Source organism: Sinocyclocheilus rhinocerous, unplaced genomic scaffold (genome assembly GCF_001515625.1).
Source record: "Sinocyclocheilus rhinocerous isolate Xijiao unplaced genomic scaffold, SAMN03320098_v1.1 scaffold957, whole genome shotgun sequence".
In the NCBI taxonomy this organism is placed as follows: domain Eukaryota; kingdom Metazoa; phylum Chordata; class Actinopteri; order Cypriniformes; family Cyprinidae; genus Sinocyclocheilus; species Sinocyclocheilus rhinocerous.
Genome location: NW_015649405.1, coordinates 597,027 through 614,581, shown reverse-complemented (window position 1 = coordinate 614,581; position 17,555 = coordinate 597,027). Strand labels below are relative to the sequence as shown.

The following is a 17,555-nucleotide window of genomic DNA, read 5'->3' as shown; positions in this document are numbered from 1 at the left end:
ACCTCATATGTTGAGCACGGGGATGAGACATATGAATAGTAGGAGTGGTGCTTCTGGAATATTTGCTCCAGTGATGGGTGCTCAGGCATCAGAAATGGCCTCTTTAACACTCTCTTTATTGGTCCTTTTCCCAGCACCTACAGCCAGAGCGTGACATTTCTGCCACATTCTGAGCTCCATGTCAATAGCCAGTGAATTTAATACCGTTAAATAGACCACATGGCTGAGCAAACTGCCTGTCTGATCATTTTTCCAAGACACATTGAGTGGTCATGGTGGAGGAGTAATTAATATATATATATATATATATCCTCATCTTTACACTACATGTTGACATGTAATATGATCATGATTTATTTGACAGAGCAATCTGCATGATACTTTAATAGGCCCTGTAAATATTACATGTATCAAATATGGCAGCCCTATCTGTGTTTTATGGGATTTTGACACAGACATAATCTTTCAGATGGGTAAACTAGAATTAAACAGCTCTCCTCATGTTTACACCAGCCACGAATCTACAAACGTTCACATTTGACGTTTGACTTAAATTTTTTATTGACAGCTATGTGTAAAATGCATTAACAACTCAGTTCAGACCTTTCAAACTAAATAAATGACTATATAAAATTTGGTCATAGATTTACACTAGTGGAATCATTTGAAAGACATCATTAATGGTCATATTTATTTACAGAATGAGATGACATGGAGCTCCAGTCCTGGTTGACGGTGGGAAAGAGCGGACAGAGAGGCTTTACGCCAAGCACCATTATTTATTTTCATGTTCAACCCCTATCCATCACCGTGTTACCACCCTGTCCAGTCCCGGCGCTAACGCCACATCTTAAAAGCTTATTACGGCGACCCACCTTCCTCGGAAATATGATTGACGTATCGTGGAAGAAGCGAGGCGGGGCTAACAGCGCGCTCTCGTCCAATCACGGCCGATGGGCGGCGCCCCATCGCTATGTGCCAGTGTTGGTGGGCGGAGCCTCTCGTTATGTGTCAGTGTTGCCAGCAGACCTGTGCGAAACAAAAGCACTTCTCTCCCCACGTTTAACGCCTTCAAAGCACGTCTTAAAGCTGTTTCAGTCGTAAAGCTGTCAAAGGAAACAAGGAGTTACGCGGCAGAGTCACAGATTACACAGGATTACAGCAGCCCGTAGACAAAGTTGGGCTCTGTTGTCTTGGTTTTGGTGGCAAGAGCAGGAGTGGCTTGATCCTAAAGCAGCTCTCCAGATCAGATTTCACCCAAACCAGCTGTGAGAAGGAGCTTTGCCTTTTCTCCCCTCTCTCCATGTTGTAAACGCGCTCCTGACATCCAGAAAAAAAAGGGGAGTGACGGAGAGAGTTCCTGAAGGAATTTTCCTTCTCCTAGGCGAGAATTGAAAAAGTCACCAGAGTCTAGAGAACAGCGGCGAGGATGGATGATCAGCCCCGGTTGATGCACTCCTCTCACGGGGTGGGCATGGCCGGACATCCCGGCCTGGCGCAGTATATGCAGGATGGCACGGGAGGAGCGGACGGCGAGGGAAGAAAACAGGACATTGGAGACATATTACAACAAATCATGACCATAACCGACCAAAGTCTGGACGAGGCACAAGCCAGGTATATATCCAAGAATGTATGCATGCTGTCTCCGTGTTATTAACTTCATAGTAACGTTAGCTACTGAAACACGTCGGCAGTGTTGAACAAGTCAGCTGCTTTATATTTTTACGCGCCACCCGAAGCGCACCGACTTTTTTTTCGCGTCTTCTTTCAAACTTTTATCCTGGCGTAAATTTTTATTTTGCATTACAAACATGTTACAGTCACCCCCGAGTGCTTCTGTGCACAATCTCAGCTGTCTGCTTCTTCCCAGATGCATCGTTTCGATTTCCAATTGCTCTGGAGCTCGCAGGTTACAAATGAGAAAGCGCATTGATTCAGTGCCATATAGACTTACTACACGTTGCGGGTGGATTCAGTCCTAGTTTATTTATTTATTGGACTGCAAGCACCTAAGAACTGAGCAAAGAAATAAATGTTACCAAGTATGCATATTTAAAGATTTTTAATCGTACGTATTTATAAGAAAGTCCATAACTGTACAATGACAAAGAGGCTACAGTCTTTCTGTCGTCTACTTGTTGTGTATTGAAGGAACGTTGTTAAATCTGTTACTTTCCATATAAATATTCTATGCAATAAAACACATTAACTTAGTAGTAATTAAATAGTAATTAAAATCAATAAGGTAGCTAGTTGAATTTATATGACTGAAGTGTTGACAAAAAATAATTCACTTGACCCTATTAGCCTTAGCAACTGTCAACACAGGTGTTTTATAAAATACTTGCAGACATTTTACATTGGAATAATACTTAAAATGGGATTTGTAGTAATTACCACACATATTAAAGTACTCTTATGCTGATATGTACTTTATATTTGTGGTTTAATATGAATTCAGTTTGTGTTGTGCTATTTTCTGGAAAAGGAATGTAACTAGTCGCCTTGTATGAGAATTTGACAGTAATTTCGCTTTGCAATCCAATTTATGCTGCCATCTATGATGCACGTGAAATATTCGGACAGTTTTTTTGCTCATTTAACACATGCATCACTCCCAAAAAGTGCTGCACAATTTAGAGCCATTTTTCAGCTGTCTTCTATCAAATACCATTTGTAAAATACTCAAAAACACATTTCCATCAGACATAGCAGACATTCCTTCTAAGCCTAATGTCTGTGTTATGACAGTTTTGACAGGTCATGCATAGTGATGGCTTGATATTTATTTTCTGTTTGTGTTTTTAGGAAACATGCACTGAATTGTCACAGAATGAAGCCGGCTCTATTCAACGTCCTGTGTGAAATAAAAGAAAAAACAGGTGGGTTTTCCTGTCTTACAGTACATAGAGAACAGAAAGCAAAATGTTGCAAGTGCTACTACCCTTTGTTTAAATCCAGTTATCACATTAAGCTGAATATTGTAATATTGATTTTTTTTTTTGCTACAGAGCTCTTTAATACAGTGATGTATTGCGTGTCTTGTGAGATTGTGCGTTATTAGATATTTAGATAGAGGAGAATTTGCAGTTAGAGTCAAGACTGCACCATGTCAAAGTTCTGATATTACAATAATAACACAAAAATTCATGCTATTCAAATAATGTGTGATTCATACCACATTCAGATTCCTCAAATAGATAGCTATTATTATTTTGTGTGCTAGGATTATATTTTTTGCAGATGAGCTGAAGTGTATTACTTAATACAGCATTTTACATTGTATTGTATCATTGGTTATGTTATGTTGCATTGAGCGCTATGATGAGGCTTTTTCTCATTTTATTTTTCTTTTATAGCCTACAGTATATGAGAATATCAATGGCTTTAGTTTGAAAATAGGATTTTAGGATGTTATTTTACTCATTAAATTGCGATTTTGACTGTTAGCTTTAAGTTACTCTGCCTCATGGTTTTGATAATGAGTTTTATAAACTCGACTTATTGCGACATACCATTTTTTATTTTTTTGCTGCGCTGTCTGGCTAGATGCAGATTCTAAATTGTTCATGGATATATTTTGAAGTTTTTGTGTGCATAAAATGTAGCTGGTTGAGTAAGGCACTTTAAGAGCAGTTTAAAAAGTCCACCAGAAGCGCTATTCATTAGAGTGAAATGAACATGCTGTTTTGATTATGCGATCGTCCCTGAGTGAAGGTTTTTCGAGGCAGATTGCTACAATGAGAAACAACAACAAATGTTAAAAAAAACACTGCCCTATCTTCCTTTTAATTAGCCCCAAAGTGTAATTTACAAAGATTTCATTACATGGAAGCTGAATTTGGCTCTTTGCCACACTGTCTAAAAGGCACTGCAGTGGAAAGGTTCCCCCCTCCTCAGTGAGATTCTGACCGACTGAAGAGGGCTTCGGAGGGCCACTGTGTCAGCGATCACAGGGGCCTCATGGCACTAGGTTCGCTTTTTTCCCTCCTCTTGTTTAGCAAGGTTCGCCAAGGAGGGAAAGAGTTATGCCTGGCTCTTTTGAACTGCCTGGCGTCACCGGGGTTCACTCAAAGTTCGTTTCCAAGATGAAGAACAAAGTGACTTGGACCTCTTCCTGGCTTTTTGCTCCTGCTTCTCTTCCCACAGTTCCTGGCAACCAGGAACCTGCAGGGCTTTTGACTGGAGAGATGAACCCGTTTAGACTCCAAACATGCTATAAAAAATGTTCGATTATGAAGATGGGGCTTTTTTGGTCGAATTATAGTTGTGATGTCGCTCCCAACCTGAGGAGTGTGTAAATTAGTTGTTTGTTTCGTCTATATTATCTTCTTTTTTATCTCCGTGTACAATGTGAGATGCCCCCCACCCCCACACACACACCTCATGTTGAGCTTTTGTTTGTTTTTGAACACAGCCCTGGTGTTGTTTTTGTCAAGGGGGTTCATCTCAGCTTCCTTGGTTGTGCCACGGTTGCTTTTCTCTCTCAGGACTTCATTAGGTGCATCGGATCATCAGAATCAATCCTACTTGCATTTGATCAGTGTTTGTATAAAAATAATAACATCAACTGATTCCCATTTTTTTGGTTTTGTTTCATTTTGAAAACACTAAAAAAAAAGTTTGGGCTTTCCAGTTGTTGAAGGAAGTGGGAGGAAGGATATTGTCAAGTGGATCAGGAGGGCAATATATATATATATATATATATATGTAAATGTAAAATAGAAATACATTTGTTTTATTTACACCATCAAAGATCCCGCCACAAACATTTGCAAACTATTTCTGTAGTTTTTTTTAGCCCTGGCCTGGGAATTGAAAGAGAAAAAAGGATTTTTGATGCTTTTAAAATAGATTCTATTGATAGTAGCCTGGTTGTGACTTAAGAAAACACTCCGAAAATAGAAAGGAAAAAAAAAAGATTCCGTGTTTTTAGGTGTCAGTTTCTAATACTATTGAAAATGCTGTCGGGAATATGATTTAGCAAACACTGAAAATAAATGAACTCAAGCCCCGATGGTTGATTTGAAAGGTCCTTGTACATTAAACCTCTCTCCTACAGAATTAGCCGTGAGCTGTACCTCGGTTCACTTCTGTCTCTTTTTAATGTGAGGGTGTAATTTCACACTGCACAGACAGACACCACTAAAAATCCAGCGCCGCCACGGAGAAAATGGCTCAAACCTCCGCCGTGACATTTACTGCAAATGTGCTGAGTGCAGAGCGCCCAAACGAGAGCAGCCACCATTTTTGTCGGGGCCTTTTAAATTTATTTATTTTTTAATAAAGAGTCAGCCTCGTTCATGGTTTTACATTGTTGCAGCCATAGAGTCCCAGGTGGTTTCCAGAAAAGCGAGGTTATTAAATCTGTAGCAGGTCTGTTTTGTTGAAATGGCGTAGCGTGCTGTGGAACAGTGGTGTCTTAGCTTTCATAACAGACTGTGGAGGTCATGGAGCCTTGCCTCAATGAAACAGTGGCTCTGTGTTTTTAAAAAATGAACTTTTTGTGCTCACAATAACCTTGATTTACAAGAACTTTGAATGTTTGGAACAACGGCGTCGTCACCTCAGGCACCTCAGCCTGCTGCTTTAAGCGCAACTCGTAATTCCTATTCAGACACGACACAGTTTCTTCGACACGTATGGAAACGTTGACAATGACATTAACTTGGATGTTTGTTGGTATCGAGTTTCAGCTCCTTTTACCCTTGGGGCTTTCATCAGGCCTGTTTCACATGGACATACATTTGCCCGATCATGAACAGAGCTTTGAAAAATAAACTTAAACTTAGTCTGAACTCGCTGAACCATAGAAGGTCGATGACAGAATTGGGTGACTGGCACATATAGATGGTCGCGTATGGAAACGTTGACAATGACATTAACTTGGATGTTTGTTGGTATCGAGTTTCAGCTCCTTTTACCCTTGGGGCTTTCATCAGGCCTGTTTCACATGGACATACATTTGCCCGATCATGAACAGAGCTTTGAAAAATAAACTTAAACTTAGCCTGAACTCGCTGAACCATAGAAGGTCGATGACAGAAAAAAAATGGCCACTAAAAAGAAAAGGAAAAATCTTTTTAAAATCATGTTAGGGTTAGGGTTAGTTCAAGCTGGTTTCATGCAATTTCAAAAAACTTTTAGAAAAGTTTCATTTATTTTTCCTTCTAAAAATATCATGTGTTGTAACTAACAAGTAAAACGTATAACATATTTTCCTTAAAAATTCAATACATGTGAGTACACACATTTTCAAAAAATATATTTTTCAAGGTAAAAGGTTTTTCCAGATATTGTGATGTATTATTAATACATCTCATTATGTTTTTGAGGATTCAGTTGGACCACATGACATTTTACAGCTTGAACTAACCTTGCCTTGTCATAAAAATGATCTGATATTTGAAGTAATGTATTGGCCTAGACACATAGTCGTGAGGGTCTGCTGGGGTTTTATGCCCTAAAACATTTATAATGAATTTTAATTGAGAAATTAAAAACATTCTCCACATAGTATACATGTATTCAAGTCATTAAATCTATAAATTGGATTTTTAATGTATTTTTAATAATAGACAGACAAAAATGAGTTCATTGGTGAGTGTTAAATGTGGCAACTTTGTGTCAGTTGTGGTGTATAAAGTCGCAGTGTAACAGAGGTAGCGAGAGGTATTTTCTTACATATTGTGACAAACATCTGAGTGAAACAGATTATCGAAAAAGAAAAAAAAAAACATAGGGCGGGGACGTTTTGGGTTCTGTTTATTGGTTGATTGGCTGGAGGTAGATCTGAATGCAAGATTACTGTCGATTGTGAGAAAGAGTGAGAAAGGGTTTAAGCAAACTAAGTGATTGGAGAGGTTTGGTATCCGTCACCAGAGAGAGTTGTTTCACAGGAAGAGTTATGACAAAAAAATTATTAAAAAAGATGAAAAAAAAAAACATATGCTTGGATGAACTGTTTACAATGAGATCAAAAACACATGTTTAGACTTCAAGAGTTAATTTAAGATGGCATTCAAGAAATGATGCTTTCTGGCATGTGTATAATGCTAAAAGCAATATGGAGATATTTGATACACTGTTATCATCTAACCTGACACGTGCACACACTAACAAGCATGTCCTTACTTGTATCTCATGTCAAATGAGTGATAGAACCTCATACTTATCTCACACTTGTCTCAGAGTAGTGATTAATTTACCTTTAACACAAGATTCAGCTGCGAAATTCTACAAAATATCTTTCAACTTCAAATAAACGTCTTTCTTTCATATATTAATATAGCCATTATGAGATGAGATGAGAAAACACAAGTAAACAGAGTACATTTTGTAAGGGTTGTATTACTTTTGTAATATTCACATATTTATTCACAGTGTTCTTTTACCTTTATTGTAGCGGTAGTAGTGCTTGCAACACCACGCTTAATAAAGTTTGGGCTTCATTCCTTAACTCATTTGTTCTTCGTGTGCCACGTAATTTTAGAGCTGGCGAGATATCTAACGACCGTCGTGGTGAATTGTGGAGAAATATTGTGTTTGCTACAGCTACATGAGGGGAGTCTCTCCTCCTCCTGTTTTATTTGGAACGTGATTGCTAATCATACTTAGGGCCGTTGGAACGGACATGCCTCAGTAGCAGCATAATGTTTCCTGTGTGTTTCTGTTATTACCCAGCTTCAAGTCTAAACTCACTCGCAATTAGAGCTCCTTATAAATTATCCAAATGATGACTGGCGTAATTGAGACATGTTAATCATGTTTTAAGAGCCTAATTACAGAAATGTATAACGGAGGTGGGAGTCTCTAATTAGCTCTGATAACAGGTTGTCCGTGTGAATAGTGAAGAAGCGCTTTTTGTGTGGGAGGTGTTTTCCTCCTGCGGATGGTCAATAAAGGAACCCAAACCCTCATTTTATGGAATAATTATTGACATGGCTTAAGGTTATGCTGGGCCTGTTTGAAACTGTTGCATTTCGTACCTGCGTTCGGTACAGAGTCTTGGCTGACGACATCATGTTAATATTATTTCACATTGCTTTAGGATCAAAACCTTTATTTAAACCCACCCCTCCTCCTTTCCTGTATGAAAGGCATCACAACACATGAAATTAATCATCAGCACTCTAATTTGTGGCAAACTGAGCCTTATTCAAGCCTTATTGTTGGATTTTGCACTGAAGTAGAGCTGCACGATTTGGAGAAAAAGTCTAATCGTGTCTTATGTCTTATAAAATTGTGATTGCGATTTAACTCGCATTTTTTCAAAACTCCATATTTGCTGTGCTTTATGAAGGGCTGCACAATTTTGTGTTTATATAGCATTAATATTATTATTAATTATTATTACTAAAAATACGAAACAAAAAATATAACTACTTTTAATGTTTCACTAAAATAAAAAAATTTATAGAGCGTTTAAAAAAATAAGTACAAATGTAAAATTACAATACTAATTCTTTATGGCTGTCTTAAAAGCTTGAGAGTTTAACATTTAAAAATGAAGATATTATTTTGACAGAAAATCACAGGGGGGCCCTTAAAGCTTCTCTTTTGTCGACCAAAACTGGTTTATAAGCGCTTCTCATTACAAGTTTGGGAAGGTGGTTGTCATATTTTGCATTTCCAACATTATAATCGACTTAAACTCTGAGCAGATGCAGAGATGAAGTTTGTGTGAAGCAGCATTTACTGTGTTCAAGCCGCTTTGAGACACTGAAAACACGAGCTGCTCGTGTAAAAAGAACACAGTGCCACACTATAAACTAAAACACGCAGCACAGAGGCTATATCTGAATTTCGGTTTTATTTTGATTAATCATGCTGCCCTACACTAAATATATCATTATATTTTAAATAAGGAATACGCCGTTTCTCATTTTTGCATGAATTGGCTAACAATACAAGCTGATAGTCATTATTTGTTCTAGTGTAAGGCACAATAATCGTAATGGTCATTTAATATTTCCTTTCAAAAGATTTGAATGCATCTAAAGTGCATAAAAGCATGGCAGCGCTGGCCGGTTTGGATATCTACAGCATCAATGCCAGCCGTTCTGCAAACTGAGCTTTGTTCATAGTTGTCTGACAGATATCATATTCAGAGCCATTACAGCGAGAACATCTACTCACTTATTGGATTAAAAATTGCTTTAGAGAGGAAATTTGCTTGCAGATGCGACGGAGCTCCTTTTTTTCTGTCTGATATTAGTCTGTGGTGCAGTTTGTAGCTCAGTGTAAAAAAGCGAATTACAGTAAGGCTCTGCAGATGCTATTATTGTCTCTGTGGAGTCAGACTCATCCCCTCAGCGGTGCAGTCAATGGCCGTGATCCATATAACAGCATTAGGGGTCTCTCTGCCACCAAATCCTCATCGTTACAAACACATTTCAATTCATTCATTTCCTTACGTGCCTTAAGTGTAAAAGGCGGTGCCGTTTCCAGCTATGGTTGCCATACCAACACCCCAGGAGTTCATTTAGTTTAATTCAAAGGCCGGCGATTGCTGTTCTCCTGCATCCCGCTGTTTGATTTTGACGACGGCAGTGGCGGCGGTAGCGGCGCAATACATAAAAGACCCCCCTATATTCCCCCCAGCCATCAGTTCCCCCCCTTCTCCCGCTGCTGTGAGCAGTCAAACACGGACTGGCGAGCACCCCTTCCTGTCTCGACTTAGTAAAAATGACACAAATTAATATATGCTACTTAAACCAGACCAAGATTAATGGCCACCTTTCGCCGCAGCTTAGGAACACTGTCAGTCGACACGTGCTTATTGGATGGAATCAACACTGATCAACATTTATTCGCTGTCGTATCCTGTGTTCAGGGAAACGTGGAGAGATTGAGGACCTGCACACACACACACTCGCACTGAGTAGCTGTGTGACCTAAAACATCCTGTAGACTCTATTCACAGCCCAAAAATGACTTTTACACACGTTTTCATTTCATAGATAGTGTGTATTAGAGTAATAAAATGACACTGATATCGTCTACCTTTGTTAGATTTCACCATACAATTATAGTGTTGCCTCAGCCACGTCTTAGTATTTTACTTGAGGGAATGTCTCAACAGGGAAGTGTATTTTCATATTCATTCCATATACTTTAAGTTAATGATATGATATACAGAGTGTGCTGGGGAAGAGGCATGTTGCCTGAGTGGTTTAGCATGTAATGAATGTTTCTAATGTAGATTAATGTAATGCTATTGGCGTGGTGTGGCTGTGCTAAAGATCCCTTCCACTCTCTTTAATCAGCAGGGGGTTAGATGTTACAGCGGGCAAGAAGATAGAGTCGAGGGGTGCGGGAGGACGTGTGTCGTTATGTGAAGGTAACGCATAGCTATGAGTCGCTCTCTTGCCGTGAAATATTCTAATTTATTCTAATGAAGCTGGTGCTGCCGTGAGAAACAATAGGGTTGGCTATGAGCCTGCGTAACCCCCTCCGTGAACATGTACATGAGTGTACATATTTTCTCTCTGCGAGAGTGAAGGAGAGAAATGATGAATTAAGCCACCGTCCTCGGTGGTGTTCCTATCTGTTTGGCAACACTTTAAAGCAGAAAAAACATAGTTTTAGGTCTGGTTATAGATAGAATTTTGTGGGTGAATAATGAACTAAATTACCAAAACTTTTTTCATGAAAAACTTGTTTGTGTGGATTTTCATGAGGTGTACTTTCATAAAGGACATATCATGAAAACATAATGTCTTTTAGTCGGTATATACAGTGTATACTTCAGTACATTTTATTAATGCATTTTAATATATATTTCTAATTTGAAATGTAACTGTAAGAGACTCTTAGGTTACTGCTTATTCGTAGGGGGAGTCTAGTGGTAAAAGGTAGAAGGAACCCTATAGGGTCATATTGACTTGCCAGGACCCTATAAATATTGCGCAAGGTAAGAGAATCATAAGCAATAGGACGATGTTTATAACAGAGGGTATCTCTGGCACAATGCCAAATTAAACCCAGCATGCCTTCACTAGGATCTGAACAGTCTTGACTTAACCAGAGTTCAGTGTGGGCAGACTTTGCGGTGCTGGGCAGATCCTCCACCACCTCCGCAACATTACTTGCCCACTGTCGAATTTCAAAGCCTCCATCTCTCAAATGGGTCCGTAACTTCCCAACCAGCTCCTTTGCTGTCAGGATGTCCATAACACTTTGTAGACAGTTATCAACATAAAAGGCATTGGTGATAGACTCCTTAACATCTTCACAATCCTCTGGCAGAGCTCCTACATGTTTTTGCAAAGCATAAATCGCACAGCAAGGGCTACAGGTAGTTCCGAATGGCAAAACTTGCCATTCATAGACATCAACTGGCCTATCCTGTCTCATGCTTCGCCACAGGAAGCGCAGGAGGGATTTATCAGAAGGCAATAGACCAACTTGATGAAACATGGACTTAATATCACCACTATATAATTAAGCAGCACAACGGTTCTCGATATTTATAATAATAATAAATGTTTTTTGAGCACCAACTCACCTGATCATGTGGCACTGAATGATGTGGAAAATTCAGTTTTGCCATTGCAGGAATAAATTAACTTTTGAATATATTGAAATAGAATCAGTTATTTTAAACTGTAATATTCTTTCTTTCAAAAAACATTAAACAATCTTATTGACCCAAAACTCTTAAACGGTACGATATATATATTATGAAAACTTACTTTATTATTATTATTTATTTTAAATAAAAAAGTGTCTGTATATACTTATATACTTTTATGTATATTTTTGTACTCATTTTTATTCTGAAAATGAACATGAATTCAAATACATTACTTTTGAAGATTACTTTGAGTTAAAGTTTTAGAGTCAAAATTTCCAAAGTTGTAGAGCTTAAATTAAAGGAACATTTCTATTCCTCTGGCATCAGCAAATATAATTGTAAAAACAATGGCTGTTTTCAAACAGATTTCCCAAACATACCCCCATCTGTCATTGGTCAGTCAAACAGATAGCCCCGCCTCAAACTCACACCATTGGTTGAACCACTGTTGGCATGTCAGGCAGGTCGAGAAATGTTTTGATAGCGCCAGAATGTTTAAATTTTTTGGAGAAAACGATCAATGACTGGCTTACATACACTTTAAGTTGTGATAGGAGAAATTGTTTTAACACACAGCAGATGCGACCGAATGCAGGCCCAGCTGCGGAGGAGCAGAGCGTGCAAGGGGAGCACGAGGAGGTGGATTTGGATCACTTCCCAACATGGTGGCCAGTGAGCGCGTAGGTAGCTTTTAGCACAGCGTGGTGAGGAGCAGGAGCTTTAGCAGGGGTCAGCGCTCACCACGGCCGCCTGGCAACACCACACACACTGAGGAACCGTGACACACTCTGCCCTGAACACTCAGGCAAGCTTAATCGAGGGGAAACAAAGAGCCCCCCCATGTGGCAAGGAATTCAAGGTCTTGCAATAGCTCAGTGGGCTTCCCCTCAAAAATGTGCTAGATGAAGAATGAAATGATTCGAAGGCAATATGGTGCGTTTGTGAATTGCAACACAGTCACCTTCTGTAATTATGTGGGTGGTAATTACTTCCTGTACGCTAAACACAAAATATTCAATAGCGTCTGACCTTGAGGACGCAGGTCTCGCATCTTTCGGTTAATTGCATGTTTGCTATTATAGTTCGTTTCTAAACGGAGAACTGTTTGTACAGTGTATGCTCACTGTCCCTGAATACACACACACACACACACACACACACACACACACTCCCGATTGTCTCTGTTTGCCAGCTCGCCTTTGGCAGTGTTAGTTATGGACAGTTAACTCCTGGAATCCTATTAATGACTGTCATTTTCCTTTTTTGCCTTTTGCATAATCAGCATTGTGCTCTGCTGTCCTACATAACCACTTTTAGCAGCTCTTGTCTAGGTCTTCCGTTGCTGAGAGCACAGACGGAAAGATGGGTGGCAGGTGTGTGTGTGTGTGTGTGCATTTGGGAGTAGGGGAGGAAGAAGGCTGTTCTAGTGATATATTGCATTTCAAGCCTCCTGCCAGAAAAAGGAACAGTGAGATGTCAAGGCATGTGCAGTAGAGTTTACCTCGACCTGAAGCCAAACCTCCGCCATCAAATCCTTATCGACTGGAGAACTCTCATTGGAGGCTTGTGTCGTCAGGCCAGCTGGTGACATTGTGTTCTCTACCCTATTGACTGTGTTTTTTAGAGGATGAGGCTCTGAGTGCCATTATGAAAGACTTGATGGCCTTTCTTTATTTATATCTGCTTTAAACAGGAACTCACTCTGACGTGACTGTCTTTTCCCAGAATGTACATCCAGTTCAAAGTAGGGCTGCTTGATTTGGACAAAAAGATCATATTATGATAAACAAATAACATCTCACACTGATTATATTATATTATATTATATTATATTATATTATATTATATTTAGGGCTGTCAGTTTAACATGTTAACTTAATTAATTACTTATAAAAAAATTACACAATTAAAATATTTTAACGCAGTTAACGCACTGGCCCTGCCCCCAGACCTGTATGTCATCTTACATTGATGCAGGGCAACAACTCCATAAATGCAGTTATGCCCTAAAATTCAAGATATTGGTGCAAAAATGCCCCCTGTATGGGGGCCTTTTGTCTCATATGTTTATATCATTCGATATCACAAGAGCAGGGAGAGCAGTATTACCCGAGTGCTGATTTTGTCCCGAATATCAGGAGTTTAAATTAGATTTTATAACACAGTTCAGTAAATAAGAAGTTGATATTGTTTTATTTTAAATACAATATTATGTGTTTTTGCTCAATTTTGCAGAGAACATATTACCTTTAAAGTTATAGCAGAATTGTTGCACGTATAGTGTTGTTTAGTTTCTGAATGAATTCGCGTTTTGAACGAATCGTGTGAACCAATGATTCAGAGGCCCATTCATAAAGAGAGCCATTTACTTCATTCCTGAATGAATCATCCATTTGAACGAATCGAATGAAGACATTTAACGCCGCCTGCTGGCAGATTTAATTTCTTATTTAGAGAAGCCTATCATTTCATAATAATAATAATAAGAATAATTAGAGCCCGACCGATATGGTTTTTTTGGGGCCGATACCGATATTAGGGAGTAAAAAAGGCCGATATCGATATATCGGTCGATATTCTTTGTGTATATTATAGTACAGTACCAGTCAAAAGTTTGGACTGTTTCCCATTCGTGTGTCCAAACATTTGACTGGTAGGCCTACTATAGGCCTATATAAAATAAAGTATATACATAAACAGAATATATATACATAAACACATTTTTTGCAATGGTCACTCAAATGTGGTGATCAAACACTTATAATGATGTGACAAAGATATGTAATGATGGAGGCAGGGCATTTAACAATTTAACAATAAACTTTATTATCCAAAATGAGTCTGACATAAGTGCACTGAACAGTAAAGTTGAAGTTGCACTTTAATGCCCTTTGAATGTAACGTGTACGTTCCCTTGGAACTGGAATCATAGCAGAATATCATGTGAAGTCCACTTCGCAGGGCACTTACGGTCAAATAAACCAATGCTTGAATGCTGCTGCCTGAACAAGAGACCTCCTTACTGAAGTGAAAGGCGGATCTCCACCAAATTCGGGGGTTCCCTTCAGCATGAGGAGCCCTCTTGAACGCCACCCTCCGCGCGTTGGTAGCCCCACGGGATCGCTAGATCGGTCGGCGCGGGACCTCGAATTTAACCACCCATAACTCCCGAACCCCGGGGGCTATCATTCGAAAGAGGGCCTCGAGACGTACACTCGATTCTCGTTCGAGAGGGTTCCTCGAGCTGAAGGGATCCCCCGAATTTGGTGCGGATTCGCCGCGTCTTTACGGAGATATGGCCGTTCAAAGTTTCAAAGGTTTTCCATAGACTTAAGCTTTAAAGCGTTTCATCCAGGTAGCCAGGAGCAAACAATGGAGCACAAACTAAGTAATTACACCATTTCAAGCATTTGATCTGCGTTATATGTTCTGTAAAAAAAAATTTCATATCGGCGGCATATTCGCCGATACCGATATATCGGCGACAGGCTCATATCGGCCGATAATATCGGCTAAACGGTATATCGGTCGGGCTCTAATAATAATCATCATCATCATCATCATCATCATCATTAAAGGTATTGCAGGGCTCGCAAAATTTCAAAATCCCTGGTAGCCCTTCGGGCAGGTACTCTTCAGATTTTGGTAGCCCGAAAATTAATTTAACTAGCCCAAAAAATATTTATATTTTTTAAATATAGAAAATCATATAGGAGTTTAAATGTCAATCAAAAATATTTTCAATACACAAATATGAAGGAAGGAATTTTATTTCACTATTTACAGGGTGTCTGCAGAATTTTAAAACATAAATTTAAGGCAATTTATGACCCATTTTAAGAGCTGCACAAGTAAAATGAACACAGTATGAGTGGGGTTGGACAATGTCTATGGTAACATACAGTATTGAGCCATAAAATTACATTATTTACAGTTCAGATAGGCCTACAGGTTTTCACTAAAACAAAAATCGTATACAACAGCATTTCAGCCTTTAGACCATTTTTATGAAAAGGGATAAATCAAGCATATAAATGATTATGTCAATTTAAAACGTATAGATATTACTGTCTTAATTGTTTAGATTTTTAGAAGGCTTCTTTAACTTCTTTCTCATTTACAACTCCATGTGTTTGCTGCGTAAAAACACGAGTTGATATTTGCATTGATTTGACCATAAACAGCAAGAAAGGCTTATTGGAAATGCAAATTCATTCTCTACCACCAGGTGGCACTTTAGGAGCGCTGAAATATTGCGGTTTCCCCGGTAACGGCTGTACACAAAGCACCTCCGTGCTCATAAACGCTGCTTATCAGGAATTATAGGTAAAATGAAATTAAAATGACATCCGCGCCGCGTTTTGACTTGAAACGTGCAGCGCTCATATTTATTCAGTGACATCATTGCCTTTTGAAGTTTAATCCAGCCGTATCGCAACTCTTGTCTTTCCATCTGTAAAACCTCTTGAAATTATAATTAAGACATTTCTTATACTATTTAACGTATTTAAAACTTTTTGTGGCCTTAAGTTTGATACAACTCACTTTAGGAGATTTTAAGGACCCGTGGGAGATCTGCATTTAAGATAGCCCATCGGGCAGAGTGGTGATACATTTTGGTAGCCCGACTGGAAAACACAATAACCCCGGGATGTCGGGCTAGCGATTTTGCGAGCCCTGTATTGTCCCCCCCCCCAAAAAAAATAGTCGGATCGGCTTTCACCGTAGACGAAGCCCGGGGTCATCACATGTGCTTGCCTATGTGGAAAATAATGTGTTTTTTTTACTTTAAACCGCATAAACACATTTCATTACACCAAATACACAAAATAATGTTCTTTTTAGCAGCATCATATGACCCCTTTAACGCAGTTAACGCACTGGCCCCGCCCCCAGACCTGTATGTCATCTTACATTGATGCAGGGCAACAACTCCATAAATGCAGTTATGCCCTAAAATTCAAGATATTGGTGCAAAAATATATTATATTATATTATATTATTTTATATTATATTATTAATAATTTTTTAGAATAGGAATTTTACAAAAGTAATATATTTCTGCCTTAATATTACACTATATTTCTGTCAAAGAAATATTCTGAAAGAATATCGTTCATTCACACTGAAGCACATCTAATTCATGCAACTGTGTGATTTGGACAAAAATCATAATTTGAAATATTATAAACAAGGTAAACATTTGTATCGACTAGGTAAGGTAGTACTATCACTTTTATATCCCTTTTGCAAATGCTCTGACACTGTGAGCTATGGTGTTCAGGCAGGTAAACATATTCGAATTTGTCTTGCAACATTACCTGATCCTCCTGTTCCTCCTCTCTTTCATAGTTGTTTCTTGTCCTTTCTGTGCTTTCCTCTCTGGCCAAAAAAAAAAAATCACCTTTTAGCTTTAAACCCAGAGCTGAAGCAGCTGTCTGGCGTCTCCTGTTGCTGTCCACTGTTTTTCTAGGTAATATCCCCTGACAGCATCGTAAGCAGGTGCCTCCTTATATCTGCATACACTTCGCCTTCATTTGATTTCCTATTACCACACCTCATAGTGCGCGTCTTTCGGAAATCCTCCCCGATAAGGTGCTATTGATGAATTGATATCGGTGGAGGCAGCAGGGAGATAAAGCTGCACAGGTTAAGAGCTTTGTGGATAGTTTAACCTTGATATAACAGTTGTTTCAGCGAGGTTGATTTTCTCTCATCCATCTTCATCCATCAGGGCCTCACTGAAGTATGCAAATGAGCACAGCGGATAGGCGCGTGCTGCCGTTAAATGGGCCGTTTCAAATGTGCGGTGTACCGCGCTGACAGGGTGATACTCCTTACTGTCCAAATTTAGTGTGTCTTCACAGATATCCCCCCTCCACACACACACACACACACAGGTTTGTTTTTGTGAATTGTGGGGACATTCCATAGGCGCAATGGTTTTTATACTGTACAAACTGTATTTTCTATT

General features: G+C 39.1%; 1 pseudogene; it reads left to right on the top strand.

Annotated features, from left to right (window-relative positions):
- The first annotated feature begins 1,039 nt into the window (after positions 1–1,039).
- LOC107710551 (pre-B-cell leukemia transcription factor 1-like) overlaps positions 1,040–17,555 on the top strand; it is a 65,292-nt pseudogene continuing 48,776 nt past the window's right edge.